The 19,467-nt window shown below is 40.8% G+C and overlaps 1 protein-coding gene across 5 annotated transcripts in view; it reads right to left on the bottom strand.

Annotated features, from left to right (window-relative positions):
- Inpp4b (inositol polyphosphate-4-phosphatase type II B) overlaps positions 1-19,467 on the bottom strand; it is a 748,592-nt gene that overhangs the window by 592,038 nt on the left and 137,087 nt on the right. For all 5 annotated transcript variants that reach the window (XM_040734799.1, XM_040734801.1, XM_040734796.1 and 2 more), the window contains exon 2: positions 18,257-18,319. The gene's annotated coding sequence lies outside the window, so the exon portion shown is untranslated. The remainder of the gene's footprint in view (positions 1-18,256; positions 18,320-19,467) is intronic.

The raw sequence follows: 19,467 nt of genomic DNA, 5'->3' as shown, positions 1-19,467 counted from the left end.
CAAAGCCCTTGGCTCACTAGCAAGAAACACAAAATGGGCAAGTCTGGAAGCCCTCCCTCTGCCTTGACTTCCTTCAAGAAGCCCAAGACAACACAGAAAGAAGGACTGCTTGGAAGATAATGTGAATGCCCACTCTTACCTGAAGCTACCCCAGAGGAGAAAAGTTTCATAGCTTTCTTATTTTTTTGAAAGTGAAGTTCTTTTATTATTTAGAATTTGATTCACACACATACACACACACACTCATTTATAATGCATTTTTCTCATTATCACACTTTTGTCTCCCCCCCCCAAATCTTACATCTATCTTCATGTGAAGCATTTTCATTTAAAGCTGAGATTACTAATTATGAGGGACCCACAACAGATCAAAATAGAAATAATAAGAGACTGCAGAATGTTTAGCCCTAAGTGGGATAGCTATAGCATAATATCTCCTACCAAGGCTTAGGGGTAATTATGGGATGGGGAGGTGGAAAGATTGTGGGAGCTGGAGGTGGTGCATGACTACAAGAAGACTTTTCGGGAAACAGCAGGACAGTTGCAAATATGAATTCACAGAGCCTTGGTAGCATACACTGCTCTGTGCAAGTTCAGGCCAGTCAAAATCTCAGCATGGGAAGAAGAAGTAGGGGAAAGCCCCATGAGGAACTACAGAAATTGATAGCTGCTGGGAAATGGAGGGCCAGATTTATGCAAGGGTATAACCCCTGGTATGCTGGCCATGGTCCAGTGGGTGACCTCACAGCCAAGAGGATACGGGCAGTACAAATTGGACTCAGTGGGCTTTCAGAAATGAGTTAGGCGGGTAGAGAAATGGAAGGGAATCTCTAAGCGTTGGGAGACGGAGGAAATATGATTAAAATGCATTGTATGAAATTCTCAAAGAATTTTAGAAGGAGATTTACATTTGCATAAGGAAAAGAGCAAAGAATAGCGTGTAGTATCCTAAATGTATTTTTATAGGACACTCTCAATAATCGTGCATGCTGTTCACTACTTTACTTTCAGCTCTTCAATTATGAACCCCAAATAGTAAGTACTAATATGTGCAAAGAATAAATTTTCCACTTTTTTTAAAACACACAATGAAAAGTAAATTTCTGTGGTCTTCTGCCACTATTAAAAATTCTGAGATATTAAGAATAAAATACTAGAGTGCAAACAAAGCAAATGCATGAATGCTATATGCCTCAGGTGGGTTGCCAGCTCGTGGCCTTAGCTTTAAAACAAAAGAAAAAGACAGGATTTCAATCTGCAAATTGACAACTGCTAATCTCTCAGCCATGTAACCTGAACTCCCAGAAGCATATCAACTCAGGTCATTGCAACCTTCAGTCCTTAACTCTTACCTCACACATGCTCAGAGCAATGGAGTCATTCCAAGGACAAAGAGAAAAAATCGTTGGGTTTCCCTTGTCAGTCAACAAACTTTCCTCTAACTGGAAGTACACAACCTCATAGGAGAGAGATGACCTCACTCCTTACCCATCACTCTGCCCCTCGGAGATCTCTAACTACACCTTCCTATTTGGTTTACCTGGCAGACCCGTCCTGTGGTGTGTGAGGTTATGCTTTGATCTTAATACCCTTTCTCCTGCTCACTGTTCATTTAAATTTTAATGTTCTTTCTGTTTTATGCTCTCTAAAATTCTATTAACAGACTTGCAGCACAAGAAGAAATAATTGCTTTCATTAGCTTATGCTGACTTTTTCTGACTTTCAAAGGCTATCACTTAATGTCACTTGTTTATTTGATGGTTATTCATTCATAATATATGCCAACCCCTACTCAAGAAAGATTTGTTCTATATTTCAACTGAGGTCCAAGCTCCCAGGGACAGCTAACCCAAGCCCGCCATAGGTCACAGATTAAGGATGAAACATCACAGATATAGAATGAAATCAAAACAGGAGACACAAATGTTGTTTTGTTGGCAGGAAGTGATTGTCTATAAACACAGTGAACACACTGTACATCAAGGTCAAATCTTTAATTTTATTTTTGTTTTTTGTTTTGGTGTTGGAAATAAAACCCATGGTCTTGCACATGCTAGGCATTCTCTGTACAACTGTGCTATGCACTGAAGAGTATAAATCCCATACATAAAGAAAGAATGTGTCTAAAAGTTTGAACATAATGCCTAAAATACGATCCCAACCCTCACACGTGAGTATGTGTTTGTAGGTGGCAAATCTTTTGTCAACTGCTGCCCAAATCGTAAATCGAGAATCCAGATAGAGTCAAAATCAATTCATTAGATGTTGGCAAGAATTTTTGAAATATATTCTATGGGAGAGGATGAGGAATGTTAGTGTATACTACACACATGAGAACACCCCATGTCGCAATGCATTTCTGGTGGTACAGGCTGCCGTGTGAGCACATGCAGAACTCTGGAGGACACGCACATCTCACCCTTGGTAATGATGAAAACTTGGTCAGCCATGCCTGGATTTTACCGACCTTCCTAGAAGAGAAATCTACACCCACTCTCTGCACTCCCTTCACTTCCAGGCTGTTTCAGCTTCAGCAACCAGCTCAGACTGCCCTGGATGATGTCACTGGTGGCCTTCTGTCTGTCAGACTTGATGCGCCTCTTGCAGACAGCTTCCTAGCTGGATTCTCTGCAGTGCTGAGTGAGCATTGCTCAGACCCCCAGCAGCTGGCATCGTCTTTGCTTCTCTAACCTCACTTTCTGTCTTTCTTGTGTTTCTCTGTGTCTCTATTTGTTCCCTGATTCCTCACCACCTCAGAATCCTATCATTTCTGAAGAACAGCCTCAGCCTTTGAGATGCTATATGTGTGATGAGTTAACATCTCTGTCATGTGTCAGGACCCTGGCCCTACCCACTGGCATCTCCTGAGAAGACTATTACAATGAACTGGTTCCCTTCTGTCTGGACTCAGGCCTGGCAGATGCAACCCAGGGTCCACTCCTTTGATCAGATCATTCACTGCTCCCTGACAGCTTCAGGGCTTTGCTCAAACAGCATCATCTTAGTGAAGACTTCCAGGCTAATTCAAATATGAAATTATGCATGCCACAGATACCCTGTCCCCTGCCCATTGATACTTTTCTCTATAGCTCCTTCCTAGACTCTTATACATTGTTTACCATCTGTCTCTTAATTTGGCATAAAATCCAGCAGGGCAGGAATTTCTGTCTGTTTTGTAGACTGCTGTATACCAGCGTCTAGATCTAATGGCCCATAGAGGGAGACCAACGGCATTTATTAAAAGAAGGAATGACTGCCATTAATCATGAATTCTTCTTCCTATGGTAGTAGGTCTGAGAGCCCACATGGTTGTGTCTGCATTCCGTGTGTTCTGTCCGTATAATAATAGTGTTTTTTTTTCAGAAGGATGTCTAGCCATTGCTGTTGTCCGTATATGTCCTCCCCAGATTCATTCAGCGAAGCTTAACCAACACAATGAGATTAAGGAAACATGTTTGGGAAGGGACCAAACTTCAAGGATGAAGCCTTGTGAAGGGGATTAATGGTAGTAGAATGGAGGCTAGAGACAGCTGCTTGGCCTTTTGTCCTTCCATCTTTTGTCTGCTTGAGAAAACAGCAAGCAGGCAAGCCCCTCACCAGACCGAATCCTAGTAGTTGTCTTGGGCATCCAGCTTTGGAGCTGTAAGGAATAAATTCCTATTACTTACAAATTTTATAGTGTAAGGGTTTCTATTACAACAAAAGTAATGCACTAAAATAATTGATAAGCAGAAGTAGGAATTGGCAGTGGATGCTTGCTGGCCGAAGGGTGTGCCTTTTCTTAGTGCTGGAGTCACAAAAGAATTTCCCTTGTTCCACCAAACAACTCCTCATCCGTGCCTGAAAAATTAAACACACAAAAAAGGAGCGATGGAAGTAGAAGAATCCTCCAAGAGTGGTAGTGGGAAAAGGCGAGGACGGGTGTGAAAATCACCAAAGCCACTGTATAAATAAATGTAGGAGACCGCCAAACAAAAAGCTGGAGGGAAAACAGGTGATGACTGAGATTAGAAAGCTCAAAAAGAGGGAAAGGACATTTGTGTCCCACCACGCAGGTGCTGCTGCACCCGGCTGACCTACCGTGAACATAAACGCCCAGCCATGCTGCTTAGGTTCCTGATGTTTTGGTAGTCGTTCACACACACTCATACGCACTACCACCCCCTACACACACTCACACTCCCGTACATGTACAAATTTCCCACTTCTACTGTCCATTCTAAAGGGTATTTAAAACTGTCTCATCTTTTCATTTTCCTTGTGCTATCCAGTCATTGCATATAAAAAGAAAACTATTAATAACTATGCATTTATGGATTATAACAAATCACATTTTAGTCTTTTTTAAATGTTAGTCTTTTTAAAATTTATCACTCTGGTGTTTAAAGGGATTTTTTTTCCTCTGTGGACGCCAAGTGAAATGTGCACTAAATGCATTTTTTTTCACGGTCTACTAATTTTAGAAAGCATTGGGTTAAACAAATTAAAATAGAAAATTTCAGAGATCCAATGTTGGTTTGAAAGTGAGTGCCCGTCTCCCAAACACACGCATGTACACTGCTGGGTTTGGACACTTGTTTTCCAGGTGGTGGAGCTGTCTGGGGAAGCTACAGAACTCCCAGGAGCCTTGCTGGAGAAAGTGCTTCACTGAGGGTGGGCCTTGAAGATTTATTGCTTGGCTCAACTTCCTGTTGTCTCTGCCTCTAGACTGTCACCGCAAATATGACAGGATGGCCTCTTCCTTCTCTGCCAGGCCTCCCCTGCTATCGCTGACCGTTCTCCTCTGGACCCGTGAGCTAAAATAAACTCTCTGTCCCTTAAGTTGCCTTAACAGGGTGTTTTATCAAAGCCACGAGAAACCAAGAGATCCATATTCTAAAGTGCATCACAGAACTACTGGAGGGAGATATGAAATACACCGTTTTCTAAAATCATCTTCATAAAAGCAGGCTCCCTGCAGGCCAGAAATCTGGGTCAAGGGTCATGAAAAGGTCCATATATAAGAGTCATAATTTTAGGAAAATATCTTGCTATAGAAATAGCTACCGAAGACACAAAGGGGTAACGTGACAGGTTGATTAGTGCCCTGCATCAGGCTCCATGCAGGCGGCGATATGGTGCCCTCTCTCTTCTGCTCAGCTGCCTCCAGCACTTCCCCCCCTGAAGTCCAGGCACAACCACTTTTAATGGGAATGACCCTTGCCTGGGAGTTAGTGTTTTCTTTCGCTTTTGAGCCATTAAATCTGGGCTTGTGGGGCTCTGCATTTCACAGCTTAGTTGGTTGGCTACAAATGAGGCAAGCCTGATGAATAAGCCTACTGATCACTGATATTATTTCTCTGCTGCTTTTTCTTTTTTTTTTCTTTTATAGTTTGCAAGCTCTGCCATTACAATGAAAATCAATAAACAAGCTCTCAAGGAAACTTACAGCTAGGGATAATAAAGACCCTTTTGCCTTGAAGCTATTCTTTTTCTTTTTAAGGGAACAATATCCACCCCATGCCAGAGTTCACTGTCAAGTCAACAGGAGCCCTGTGTGCTGAGGGCTCCCTACAGCAGGAACAGGGTCCCTGAGTAGTTGCAAAAAGATATCTTTTGTCACCAGGATAATGTCTGTGAATTGCACAATTTTGAAAGTCAGGATGGATTATTTTTTTAAGAAAAAAAAAGGAACTAATGTAACCAAAAAAAATAAATCATTGTACTTGTGCCCAGGGACTAGGATAGAATTTGGGTAAAGCTACAAAAGGCGGTCTTTGTGTGAAAGTAAGTGAAACATAACCAGGTTAACTGAACTGGCATAGAGATTCCCACCTCTGTCTTCTTCAGAGTTCATACCTGGGAAGGACAGCAGGTCCTTCAAGGCCACTGGCATTTTCCCACAGTGATATCTCAGTATCTCGAGGAGTTAGCCTTAAAGCACAAGTGTGAATTGTGGACCAGGACACCGTCTGGCAGAACAGTAAGGCAATGGGAAGGCTCTGATGTTGGCCACTGTTGAACATGTCTAGTCAACAGCCACACATAAACGTTGAACTCTTGAGATGTGGCTAATGTAGCCAAGGAATAAAACTGCTATGTTTCACTTTAATTCCATTCAGATTCGAAGGATCAAACGTGCCTACAGCCTACCATATTCCACACCAACGCCCTAGAGAGTGGGATGAAAATTCATCAAAATGGGATTTCCGAACTTTTAATAAAGGCGTGGAACATTGGGAACCCTCGATATGTTTCCATCTTAGAAAAGCTGAGGCATAAAGCCATAAAAAACATATGTACAAAACTATAAAGTAAGTTATAGTAAGCTGAAAAAAGTTTAGAGCAAGGTAGTGTAGAGCAGCACCTCTTACTAGGTGGAGCGAGGCCTGACCAAGTATTTAGGAGGAGACAAGAGCCCTGAGCCTCCTTAGGCACCTAAGAATATCATGCTAATGTCACAATCATTCATGACTGCCCAATAAGATATCCCCAGTGTCTTTTCTCAGGCTTACAATGATGACATTTGTTTTGTGCATGAATTTGTATTTGAGACCGGGCCTAGGAATGTAAAGTTTTCCTTGCTCTACCATCATTATTATATGGGCATCCCCTGGACTAGAAGTTGGGCAACATATTCACATGGCTAGCAGATAACTCTTGCTCTTGGCTAATGATTTAGACGAAACTGTCACATAGACAGCTAACTAGGTGTTCTCTAATGCTTTGAGCTGTCTTACAAAATGAAAATCAACTTTTAAGGATAAGCGTTGCCAAAGAGTCCCAAAACAAACCCATAGTCTAACTGTGCCCTAACCTTGGAAGTCATACGCTATCACTTTCTGCTGTATGCGATGTAAACTACCCAGGTTTAAGACAATGGCAAAGCATTTCACCTGCTAATGAAAAATGCCAGGGAGGTTCTGAAACAGCACAGGTGACTGGAATCAATGTGGTACTCATTTCTGCAAAACAACCTGTCACCATTAGTACCGGGATTATTTAAGCCACAGGGGTAGGAAGAAACCTCAGCAAGTCCAGCTCATACAGAGATGGGTGAGTAGGAATCATGACTGGTTCTAACAGCTGGATGATGCAGCCACATATTTCTCATACTTGCTCCTGCAGTTTTTGTTTCTTGGCTCTTACCTGCTTCTCTTTTTTCATTCTTAAAAATAGCTGTGTCATTACCTTCCCCAAATGGCAGAACAAAACCAACTTGTAAGCTGGCACTCTGCCTGTTTTTGTTCTAAAGAAAGTGTCTTTGTGCCTTATATAATAGACCCTGTGTGACAATAACCAATTATTCTGTATAGCATGTGTGTCCACCTCTTGTCAAATCCCTGGGTTCTGAGAATGAAATTCTGTAGCAAGTCAGGTAGAAGTCCTGAGTGCATCCAAATATCAAGCTACTCCAACACATTTATTTCATTTTTTTTGCTTGCATAAATGACATTCGTTCTCCACTTGCCCATTGGCCAACCATTTGTGATATGATTTGGCTTTTCTTCTCAAACAGTGGGGTCTGTTTGGTGGTTTGGTTGGGGTAGTAATGGTCAGTAGTGTGTGCTAGCACAGAGGACAGAACTCACACACTCTTAAAGAGACAAACTTTCCCTTTCCTAGACTCATATTGAAGCTGTAAAGACAAGCTTAGCATTCAAAGTTGAGGAGAAAGACCAAAGAGAACAGTTTGTGCTGGTTGAATCCACAGGTAGACGCACACATGCGTGTGTGTATCTGTGTGTGTGTGTGTGTGTGCGTGCGTGCATGCATGCATGCATGTGTGAGTGTGTGTGCAACAAAACCAACCTATAACTGACTCTCTTTCTAACAGTGGAGTACAAACACCATAATCCACATACACCCTTGCAGAGCTGTGCTGTTAACTTTTGTGGTTGGACATTCGCTGGGACTATTACAACATAAGAAAATTTAAATGAAGGATAGAACAGTCCCTAATGCCTACAGCTTCTGTGAGACTGCAAGAGCCTGAGGGTCTATGTACCCCAATGATCCTATGTTGAAACCATAATCTCCATTGGGATGGTACCAGGGAACAGTCCTGTGCTGGGTAGTTTTATGTCAACTTGACAGAAGCTACAGTCATCTGAAAGGATGCCTCTGTAAGTTTGGGCTGTAGGCAATCCTGTAGAGCATTTTCTTAATTAGTGAGGGCCCAGACCAGTGTAGGGGTGTTATTCCTGAGTCAATGGTTCTGAGTCCTATAAGAAAGCAGGCTAAAACAAGCCATGAGGAGCAGGCCAGTAAGCAGCACCTCTTCATGGCTTCTGTATCAGTCCCTGCCTCCAGGTTCCTTCCCTGGTTTAATTCCCGTCTTGACTTAAGTCAATGAACAGTGTTATAGAAATCTAAGCCAAATAAAACTTTCCTTCTCAAGTTGCTATGGTCATGGTGTTTCATTGCAGCAATAGTAACCCTAACTAGGACAGTTCCTTAGATTTGATTATGTCCTTAGGGCCCTATGCTCTTGGATGATATTAGTATCCTTCTGAAACAGGTAGTTCATTGACCCTTTCTACCATGTGAATGTATATCTAGAAAACACCATATGTGAGTGATAATGAAGACCCACAACAGATATTAATTCTGTTACTCCCTTATAACATGATTTCTAGAATCCAGAACTGTGAGAGATTGTTTACAAGGTAACCAGATAATAGTGTTTTGTTATAGCAGATTTATCAGTGTTGGAGAGTGTGCTGGCTAGTTTTATGCAACTTCACACAAGCTAGAGTATTTGGGAAGAGGAGCTCTCAAGGATAAAATACCTCCATGAAACTGGCCTGTAGGCAAGTCTATACTGTTTTCTTATTTTTATTTTTTTATATTTTTATTTAAATTAGAAACACTCTTATTTTATATATAAATCTCAGCCTCCTCTTCCTCCCACCCTCCCATGTCCCCCACTGACCCCATCCCATCCCTCTTCTGCTCCATAGAAAGGGTGAGGCCTTCCACAGAGGATCATCAAAGTCCGTCACATCATTTCGGGCAGGGCCTAGGCCCTTCTCCATGTGTCTAGACTGAGAGAGTATCCCTTTATGGGGAAAGGGCTCCCAATGTCCATGCGTACAATAGGGATAAACAATTGTTCCACTACCAGAGGCCCCAGTGACTGCCCTGGCCTCCCAACTGACACCCATATTCAGGGGGCCTGGTTCTGTCCTATGCTGGTTTCTGAGCTGTCAGTGTGGGGTCCATGAGCTCCCCCTTGTTCAGGTCAGCTGTTTCTGTGGTTTTTCCTGAGCCTGGTCTTGACCCCTTTGCTCATCACTCCTCCCTCTCTACAACTGGATTCCAGGAGTTCTTAATTAGTGGTTGATGTAAGTAGTTCTATATCTGCACTAGTCAAACTGGGTGCTATAAGAAAGCCAGCTGAGCAAGCCATGAGGAGCAAGCCCATAAGTAGCGCCTCTCCATGGCCTCTAAATCGACTCCTGTCTCCAGGTTCCTTCCCAAACTTCCTTTAGGAATGGAGTGTGACCTGAGCATTGAAAGCTGGAACAAGCTCTCTCCTCCCCAGGTTGTTTATGGCCATGGTGTTTTATCAGAGTATCATAAACCCTAAGACAGATAGATATAAATGAACTAATAGATGCATGATGCTGATAGAAGTGCCTGGCATCAAATAAATACAGTTGTCCTTGGGGACCCTCATGGTTACTAAAGTCCATATGTGCTCAAATTCCTTATACAAAATGGTGACGGCTTACATATAGTCTCAGCACATTCTCCCGAGTACTTTAAATAATCTCTAGATGACTTCCAATAGTTAATATAAAATAGTTGTCGTACTGTGTCGTATAGATAATGGTAGAAAATGTCTGTGTTCAGTACATATGCAATTCATATTATATATTATGTATCCCCAGTTGGTTGATGGCATGGATGTAGAACTCTCAGATACAGAGGGCTGACTGTAGGCAATTAGTGGTTGCTATTACTATTTCCCATACTCTGCCACATTCACAGAGACTGCGGTCATTTCCAATATAAGTTCTCCTAACTAAAGTCTAAATATAAGCAAAAGCAAAAAGTTAGATGTCTACCACAAACTTTGTTGGGGGTTAATATGAGTGAGTCCTGACCCATTAAGGTTTTAACAATACTAATAAACTTATACATAAAGGCATATATTCTGTCAAAAGTACATTCTGATAAGGTGAACCAAATCATTTATTGTCAATGAAGTAAGAATCAACCTCCAAAGCCTTTTATACGTAATATGTAGACTTCCAATGCTGGCAGATGTCCAACCATCATATCACAATCCAATCAAGAATCAAACTTCTTCCTTGCAAAATGTGCAATAAAATCTTCATGGCACAGTTAATCGTTGCCATTAATGATATTTATAGCATGTCAAGAACTAGGTCAAGAGTAATTTCACCTTCATTGGTTTTTCAAAACAGTTGCCGTGTTCAGTGCTAATTCCAACCGTAAACTTGAAAAGGACAACTGTGTTGGCCCTCAGAAAACTCTGTTATACGCCTCCCTGCAGAGGTTGTAGAAAACATGGAAGTTATGTGTGAGCAGGAAGGTGGGGTGGGGTGTCCTTCCTGGCTCTTCACTGTCCCAGTTCTCTTGACATTCACTTAACCACACACACAACTTCAGCCCAACTCTGTAATGGTTTCCACACATCTCAAGTTCTAGCTTCCCTTCTGAACCCCAGTTTTATCTTTCCGCATATGTTGATTTTTGTGTTTGGATATTCTCTTTATGTTCCCTCAGTAGTGTGACCTCATTGTCTCCCTATCTGGCACCCATGAAGCACCCGCGAGCTATGGTGTCAGACTCTAGCAGCCAGAGTGATGTAAATAAAGCCTTCAATTTAGCTCCTAATTCATAACAAGAATGGTGTAAGTGATAACTACTACCAGCCCTGTCACTTTCATGCTCCAGTCTGACTTTGTAGTAACTCTAAGTACACCTCTGACATGTATTACTGACCCATTTTATTGACAAGAAAATTAATACAGGATATGGTTAAAAATGTAGGTGACAAATTTAAAAGGATTGACGAAGTGATCAGGTAAAGCTCCAAATATACATCAAGGTCATTAGCAAGTCTAAGAATGACAGGGATTGGCAAATGTGGCCGAGGACGCGGAGAAAGAGAAACACATGCACTTCTGGTGACGTCGTAAAGTAGGATGGCCATTATGAAAAGCAGTGGGGCAATAGTTCAGGAAACTAGAAATGGGTGCTCTGTAGGACCCAGCAATCCCATTACCTGGCCCACAGCCAAAGGGAATGACATTGCTACATCAAGAACTTTCTTACAGCCCCTCATTCATCCCTGCGCTGTGCACAATAGCCAAAGTACAGACTCAACCCAGATGGCCTTCCATGAATAGTGACAATGGCATATTTTCACCATAAAAATAATGAAATCCTAACATTTAAAGCAACATGCATGAGATTGAAGGGTATTATTCCATGTGAAATAAGCCAGACACAGAAAAATGCATGCCACATGTCCTCTGGGGAAACTAGAGCCTGGGAAAGCCAGGTAGGAGACATGGGACAGAGTCCAAACAAACACACAATAGAACCCAACCACAGTAACAATGGGAATTACTGTTCTTGTTTATCATAGCAGGGAACCAATGATTAAACCATAGAGGATATATTTCACAATGGCCATAGACTACAATATACTACGTATATGTGCTAAACTGCCATACACACTACACAAAGATGTACCCCTATTGTCTCAGTTAAAAGTTATAATTAAAAAGGAGAAACGTACTTACATATGAAGCAAGACTAGCTTACTGGGGAGTCAGGTTGAAACTGGCAGCCTCTCTGTCCCAAGTACCTCAGGAACAGACAGATGGGTAACAGATGCTCATCTGATCTCAGCACTGACCTCTTATTTAAGGGAGTAGATAAGAGAATCACAGGCTGGGCCATTACAGAGCCAGCAAGCTGCACACTTCCGTCCCAGGGTCAAGGTTGGCTAATGATGTGCCTGTCACATGCCCACAGCACTTGCCCCCTGTATCTATGCCTGGTGAGGTCGTTATATGGGTCAAGTAATTGCAGCATGATTTCATCACCTGTGAATATAATTAAAACTAACAGCCACAGCTTGGGGGAAATCTCGGCATGGTCTTTTACTTCTGCTTCTAAAATAGATATGCAAACTCAGATAAAGTCAGTGTTCCTCTCACAAGCTAAACTAAAACCTCACAAATGAACAACTTCAGTATGGAGCAATTCTTTCTCCAGTCTGTGTACTAAGCTGTTTACTCCACCTTACTGTTACCAGCTAGAACTATCACATTTTTAACATTGTTTTAAAAGCAGAAACAATTTTACATTAGCATACTCATTGCTAGAATTTTCTGTAGAAAAGAGAGGTTCTCTTTTTATTCCTTTGACAGCTTTTGTTGAAATGTTTTTAAATGCAACTTATGTCAAAATTTCCTGGAAGAGAGAAATGGAAAGCAGTCTACATTTTGACTGTTTGTAAATCTGCTTGGAATTTTCTTGATAGAAAGGCTTGTATAATAGGATCCTAGAGCCAGATATCTGACAGATTAGCCTGAGTCCTGACATTGGAAGTTAATCTGACCAAATATTAACCACATCATTAAATAAATCCCACCCATAGAACATCGAAAAGCTATGGTTTCTTATTAAATTCTGTAAAAAAAAAATGGAAGTTTAATATATTTTTATCTACCTTGTTAAGGCTTAGATTTTAGACTGTAATTTACAGAGCATATAGTTCCATGCTATTTTATCAGTTAGTGAGAAGCACCCATAATTCTGTGTGTTGTCCTTCTAAATGTTCTGAGTTCCATGCACTAGCAGACCAGGTTCTAAACATCTTAGACCGTAGTAAATGCACAGGACACAGCTGTGTGTGTGTGTGTGTGTGTGTGTTGAAAAATTAGTGCTGCACTGTCTTCCGATCGCTCACAGCTGTAAAATGTGCATCAGCAAAGACAATGAAAATAAAAACCAGGGAGCCAATGCTTACGTAATAATGCAACACACAGGGCATGCACGTGGGAATGGAGGAAAGGGAGCACTCTAACATCAAGTTACAGTAGCTGTGGGCAGAGGCCAGTTAGCCACTTTGTACAGTTACTTTATATGCCCGTGAGTCTACTTTGTACATTTCAGAACTGGCCTTAAACTTTTGAGATACACTTTTCAGATACAATATTCTAATAAAGTTTCTTTTTTTTTTTTTAAGTTGCAAAGGTCACAGGAAGCCTCAGATGTTGTTGCTGACACCTAGTGGCATCATTTTAAAAATCTTAATGCATTTAGGAAGAGAGACTATTCTGACCATCCAGAGAATGTATAGGACATATATAAACATTGCACAAATCTAAACACACACACACACACACACACACATATGTATATGGGAAAGGCCTGTATTACAAACTATTAATTTCAGCCCAGGTACTTAATTTTCAATTGATGCTCCTTCATAATGAGTGCCTCAAAACTGAAGAAATAGAAATGAACACATCTGTTAACCCTTAAAGAAACCAATTCCCTCAAACGCCCTTTGTCCTTTTCTGGGCATTGGTGATGGGACCACCAATTCATAAAAGCTCTCCTTTAACCTCGGTAGGTCTTACTGCATCCCAGCTTCTCAAGCAGGCCCACCACATCCCAGCTTTCACATCCAGCGTCTGTGTCCCTGCAGAATCCTTGCCTACCATAGAGCAGGGTGTGTGTCCTCTCAGCCTGCACTTCTTCAAAATGACCGTGTAACTCCCACATATGTGATTCCACAAGTATCAGTGATCTAAAGCCAGTGTTGGGGACTTCTTTAGAAGTCTCTAGCCGTTCACATGAATGATGATATAGAACACACAGAAGAAATTGAAAATCTTATGAAAAATATACAGTCAAACAGATAACTGTATGTGTCTGTGTGTGTGAGAGAGAGAGAGACAGAGACAGAGAGAGAGAGAGAGAGAGAGAGAGAGAGAGAGAGAGAGAGAGAGAGAATTTTCTTCATTCAGGTGTGTGCAAGCATGTGAAATTGGAAAGATACTCTATTTCTAAATGCACATCCCTACTTCAGCTAAGGCATTTGTGGACACAGCAGTTAGAAATTAAATTGATAAATTAATAGATAAATATAATTTACTTTTTATTGATTTTTGTGTAAGATATGAAACAGGAACAGGTTTCAAAAGCCCTGGTTTTCCTCTTGGAAGGCCAAAGTGACTTTGCTGAGTAACTCAGGTTAAATTTTTCATCAATGACATGTGCAATGTGGCCCACAGCCAATGGATAGATAGGATTAAGCCATCTCCCTATGGCCCAAAGTGTGTTCCATCCATGGCTTTATAAATCACTGGATTTGCACTGTCATTTTATTATCATGGAAAATAAGTGATAAAAATAGAGTGGCCTCTCAAGGTAAGCCTGATTAATACAAAGCATAGCTAAATTTTAGATCGTGTAGCACAAAGGAACCTTTCAGCCTTTTTAAATATTCCTTCAGTGGAAATCATGGAGAGTCAAAGAGCATGCATATTCATCCAAAGAGTGTCTATACTTACAGATTGGAGTGAAAGTAAATGACAGATAGACATATTTTCAAAATTATATTGAGAGAAGAAAAACACCATTAACATACCTTTATATAAAATGAGAAATACGTACAAACGGAAGCAGAAGGACATTTGTAAGCCAACATAGATCAAAGATACTGTGATAGATTCTCTGTCTAAGCAATGACACACGAGTGTAGTCTGAGAAAGACAAAGGACATGGGGGGGCTATACGATGGCAAAGATTTCAGAAGGATAAGTGTGAGTGTGAGTGTGTGTGTGTGTGTGTGTGTGTGTGTCACCATGCAAGCAAGTATGTGTGCCAGTGTGTGAAGGCTAGAGCTCAATGGCTATCTCTCCCCGTATCATTCTCCACTTTGTTGGGTTTTCTAACACTGGGATTGAAGGAAGAGGCAAGCCCCCTGATATGTAGCTCATGCCCAAGTAAACAGCATGTTACCTCACATACATGTGAGCAACACTCAAACGACTCAGTAGGTTATATATTAGCCAGTCCCTCTCTATGTATGTAATATATACCTATAGAGGAGGACATGATTTTAAGATGAGATATGGAGGGACCTGGGAGGAGTTGGAGGAGATAGGACAGAGCTTGTGGAAATGCATTGTACTCATTATATGAAGTTCTTTAAAATACATATATAAATAGTAAAAATGAGGGTGGAGAGAATCACTTTTAACCTGTTCTTGGTGCAGCTGTCCAGTGACTTTTTGTCTAACTTCTGGTGGAAACTGAAAGCACTTCTCACCCTGACACTGTATGTGTTATGGCATATATTACACATCAATGTACTCTGTTTTAACTATATATTATGTAATATGTATAATCACACTACGCATGGAGAGGAACATTTTGACTTGAATAATGGAAAATGCCTTTACTTTTGGATTACAAAATTAGGAATAGTTTAACTAATGTATGTCAAAAATGTAACTGTGCAATAATACATGTAAAATTATTTAAACATCCTTTTTAAAACACTCAAGTATGGTGTTTCCTGTAAATCCAACAGGTTTCACTCTTGGCCCAATTGGCAATTAATCCTTGACAAAACATGAACATATCAGTCATCATGTAAGACTAATTCCATTACACAAAACATGAACATATCAGTCATCATGTAAGACTAATTACATTACGCATAAACTCATATTTGCAGGCACATTTCTCACGAGCAAACAGGAACAAGGCATCTACACACAATAGCCCATCATATTAAGAGGAATACTGTCAGCTAGGTGGTGGTGGTGGCCCATGATTTAATCCCAGCACTCGGGAGGCAGAGGCAGGCGGATCTCTGTGAGTTCGGGTCCAGCCTGGTTTACAAAATGAGCTCTGAGATAGCCAGGGCTACACAGAGAAACCCTGTCTCAAAAACAAACAAAAAGAAACAAAGAGGGATGGTGTACAAGGCAAGCATACCTGATTAACAGACCAAGCAAGAGATCACGACACTAGCTCATTTCTCCATGCTGGCTCTCCCATCATAACCCACTCCGCACCCTGCTCTCACCCTGACACCAATGCAAATTACATCTTAGGCTATTAGTTCTTTGAGGATTTTATCCCACCAGAAACTTAGATTTTGTTAGTCTGCGGAGCCCCCTTGGTGTGACAAAAGGAAAGAAGCAAGGTTCATTGCTCTAATTTGACCACGATGATAGGACTTCCCTCCCTAGCCCTAACTCTTCCTCTACTGCATGCTCTTCAAACCATGTTTCTCCACATAACCACCCAATCAGATAGACATCTAACAGATGGAGTATATTAGTATGTACGGACCTCTGAGAAACAGCAGAGGAAAAAACATCACATAAACATACCTTCAAATTTTCTCTTTCCCTCATTCTGTGTTTTTGATACCTGTAGCACTTGGATCCAGCTCCCTCTCTCCTGGCTCTTCCCCCAGTCACCATGATCCTCCTTCCACGCTGTACTGCCTTCTACTGACTCCCCTGCAACAGGCTCTTGTCTGTCATCTCCCCAAGACTTCCTCACTCATCACCATCACTCAGCTCAACTCCAGCATCTTCTGCATATTACCTAGACATACGTTATTATTATATTCCTCTCTAGGGACTCACAGGCAACGACTGTAAGCAAAAGGCAACCATCAAGTGCTTTAATTAAGTATTTGAAACTTTTAAATTACATTTTCTTGCCCCCACTCCTTCTGATCTTCCCCTCCCCTCCTTCCCCCTCCCTATTTCATAAACTCTTTTACAAACCTACTGTGTACATGCATGTAGGAGCACCCACTGAAGCACAGGCAGCCTATCAAGGGTCATAGTCCTGAAGAAAACGGGCACACATCCTGTCTACTAGCTCCTCAGCTCATGGTGTGATCTCATGAGCCCGTCCTTCTCCATGCTGGAAATTTCTAATTGGTTTGATCCTGTACAGGGGTTGTGGTGGGTGATTATTGTGAGGCCATGTGTGAAATATCCACGTCATGTTCGGAGGGCAGTATTTCACCGCATCCTCTGCCATTAGACATTTTCTGCCCACTTTCTTCTGAGGAGTCCTGAGCCTTGGGATCATCCCAAGGCATAACTTTTAAGTTTTAAAGATATATTAATGTCAGTAGAAGACTATGACTCAACATCTCCTCTATGGAAAGAAATTTTCGTGAGGGGAAGGGGCTTTCCTCTCCTTTTAAGAATCAAGGAAGACCCAAAATGAGCAGGAACACCCTCATCTATAATACAATTCAATGATTTTGTTAGGGCCAAGTGAAAATCAAAGTTCAGAAACAGTTTCTCTATTGATGTCCATTAAATTTATAATTCTATGTTAATTTCAGTTCTCATTTGGGTTTGGTATATTCAACAATTAATCAAACATAAAAATTGTTAGCTCCAATTTGTATGCTACCATATAATACACCTCAATATGGCTCTGTGAGTGTATATCATTTAACAGCTACAGCTAGATTCACTCACAATTCAAACCCATCTGAATTCTTTCTGCAAAAGCTTTAATTGTAACGCACACACACACACATACATTATATATCTTCATCTATATTCACTTTGTTTTCATGTATATGCCATTAGAATATTTGCATGAGTTTTCATACTCTTAGGACAACATATGTAAATAAATCACACAGCGATTTGAAATTTTAGCAGCTAAATATGCAATCTGTTAAGCATAATCAGGCATGCTATTCAGCAACTGCGTGATGTAATTCAGTCTTTCCAGAGAAAATACATGTTTTGTATAAAAGTATCTTTGCAAAACTTGATGAAGTTTTCAAGAAATCTGTACTGACATGTTTTTTTCATATTCAAAAATTAATATGCAAAGCCTTCTGACTAATGCTTCAATAAAAGATGAGCTCCCCTCACTATATCCTAACAGCAACTTCACTTCTCTCTCTGCCTGCCTTTTGTAAACATGGTTCACCAACCTGAGTTATTTTCAAAAAGGAAAATGCAAACTTCTGGATATATTGTACATGTAATTGAAAAAATATATAAAAAATTAATGGTTATCCACAATTTTTCATAAGCTGTTTTGTATTTAAATTCTTACTGTCTACTTTATAAATATGGTGATCATCACAAATCTTTCCTTCTACTTTTCAAATATATAAATTACCGTCTTGATGACTCAAAGTCATCAAAGGAAGTCAACAGTTCCATGTACTTAACAGACTGTGAAAGCATTAATCCTAAATAAGCATTACTACCTTGGTCTGAGTTTTCATAAAACACAGCGGTTCTCTTGACAGGTGACACCATTTCTTTGGGTTCTGTGGGCAAAGAGAGAAGATTAATAAAAACAACCTTTCCTTTTACTCTCTAAATGCTTTTTAAAGAAGATTCATTAGTAATAAAGGTCAGAGAAGAAATCATTTAATATGATACTCTGTTTCATTCAGCAGCTACCTCAGGGACCACTTGCCTTAAATGCCAAATACTTCCCCAAAGGTCCTCTCTCCCCTGCAGCTGAGCTCATGGGTGACTGTGGCAGATCCCCAGCCTGCTTTCTTTGATTCTCTCCTTTTCTCACACAGAAATAAGATTTGCACTTGGCAAGGGAAAGCATTAGCTTCCGTCATTTCAAAAGGCACACTCTAAGCCATGTTGGGACCCAACATTTATGGGAACACAAAAGACTGAATGAAATTTGCAATTATCCAAACTTACTTCCCTCCCTCTCCCCATGAGGATGGGCTGTAAAATATTCATGAGAGTCTGTGTCTTCCTACAGAAATCAAACGATGAGAAATTGTAGGATGACTGTAAATAATTTGCAGATTACCCTCCTTAGGAGATGCGATTACCAGGCTTTTCTGTACTGTGAACAGAAAGGAAAGCACTCTATGGGAGTCAGAAGTTATGGAAATATATCTTGTTCCCTCCCTGAGCATATAACAATCTCAAGGAGTGTCCCATAAAAGAGTTTACTGCATCGTTATCTGAATGTGCAGATTGGAGGATGAGAAATGCAGGTCTAAGCAATAGCTTTGCAGAAAGAGCTGTCACGTAAGTAGGTGAGAATTTTAAATTCATTCCTTAAGAAAATTATCTGACTGGAGGAATTTTGACAGTTAAAAACAGCATTAAATAATCGGCTATGTCAGCCATTATTAGGGTAATCATTCAGCTGCAATCACCACACTTCCCAGCTGTGAGAACTTGGGCAAGTAAATTAAACTCCGCATGCATTCACTTTTCCTCTGCAATACAGGACTGATTATGCCCTCTACTTCCTAGAGTTACTATGATGATTAAGTGAGATAAATAAATCTAAAGGACAGAAGAAGGCAGTGCCAGCCGAGCATAACAAGTGCTAGTGAATACAATTATTGGTGAAGCTATTAGAATTATTAGCAACTTTCTGCTTTGGGAAAGTCTTCTGGCCCCATTGAGAATCAGCATCCTAGAGATAGGCATG

The sequence above is a fragment of the Mesocricetus auratus genome, unplaced genomic scaffold, assembly GCF_017639785.1.
Source record: "Mesocricetus auratus isolate SY011 unplaced genomic scaffold, BCM_Maur_2.0 Super-Scaffold_100041, whole genome shotgun sequence".
NCBI lineage: Eukaryota > Metazoa > Chordata > Mammalia > Rodentia > Cricetidae > Mesocricetus > Mesocricetus auratus.
The sequence above is the reverse complement of the archived record's forward strand: the minus strand, read 5'-3'. Positions and strand labels throughout refer to the sequence as shown.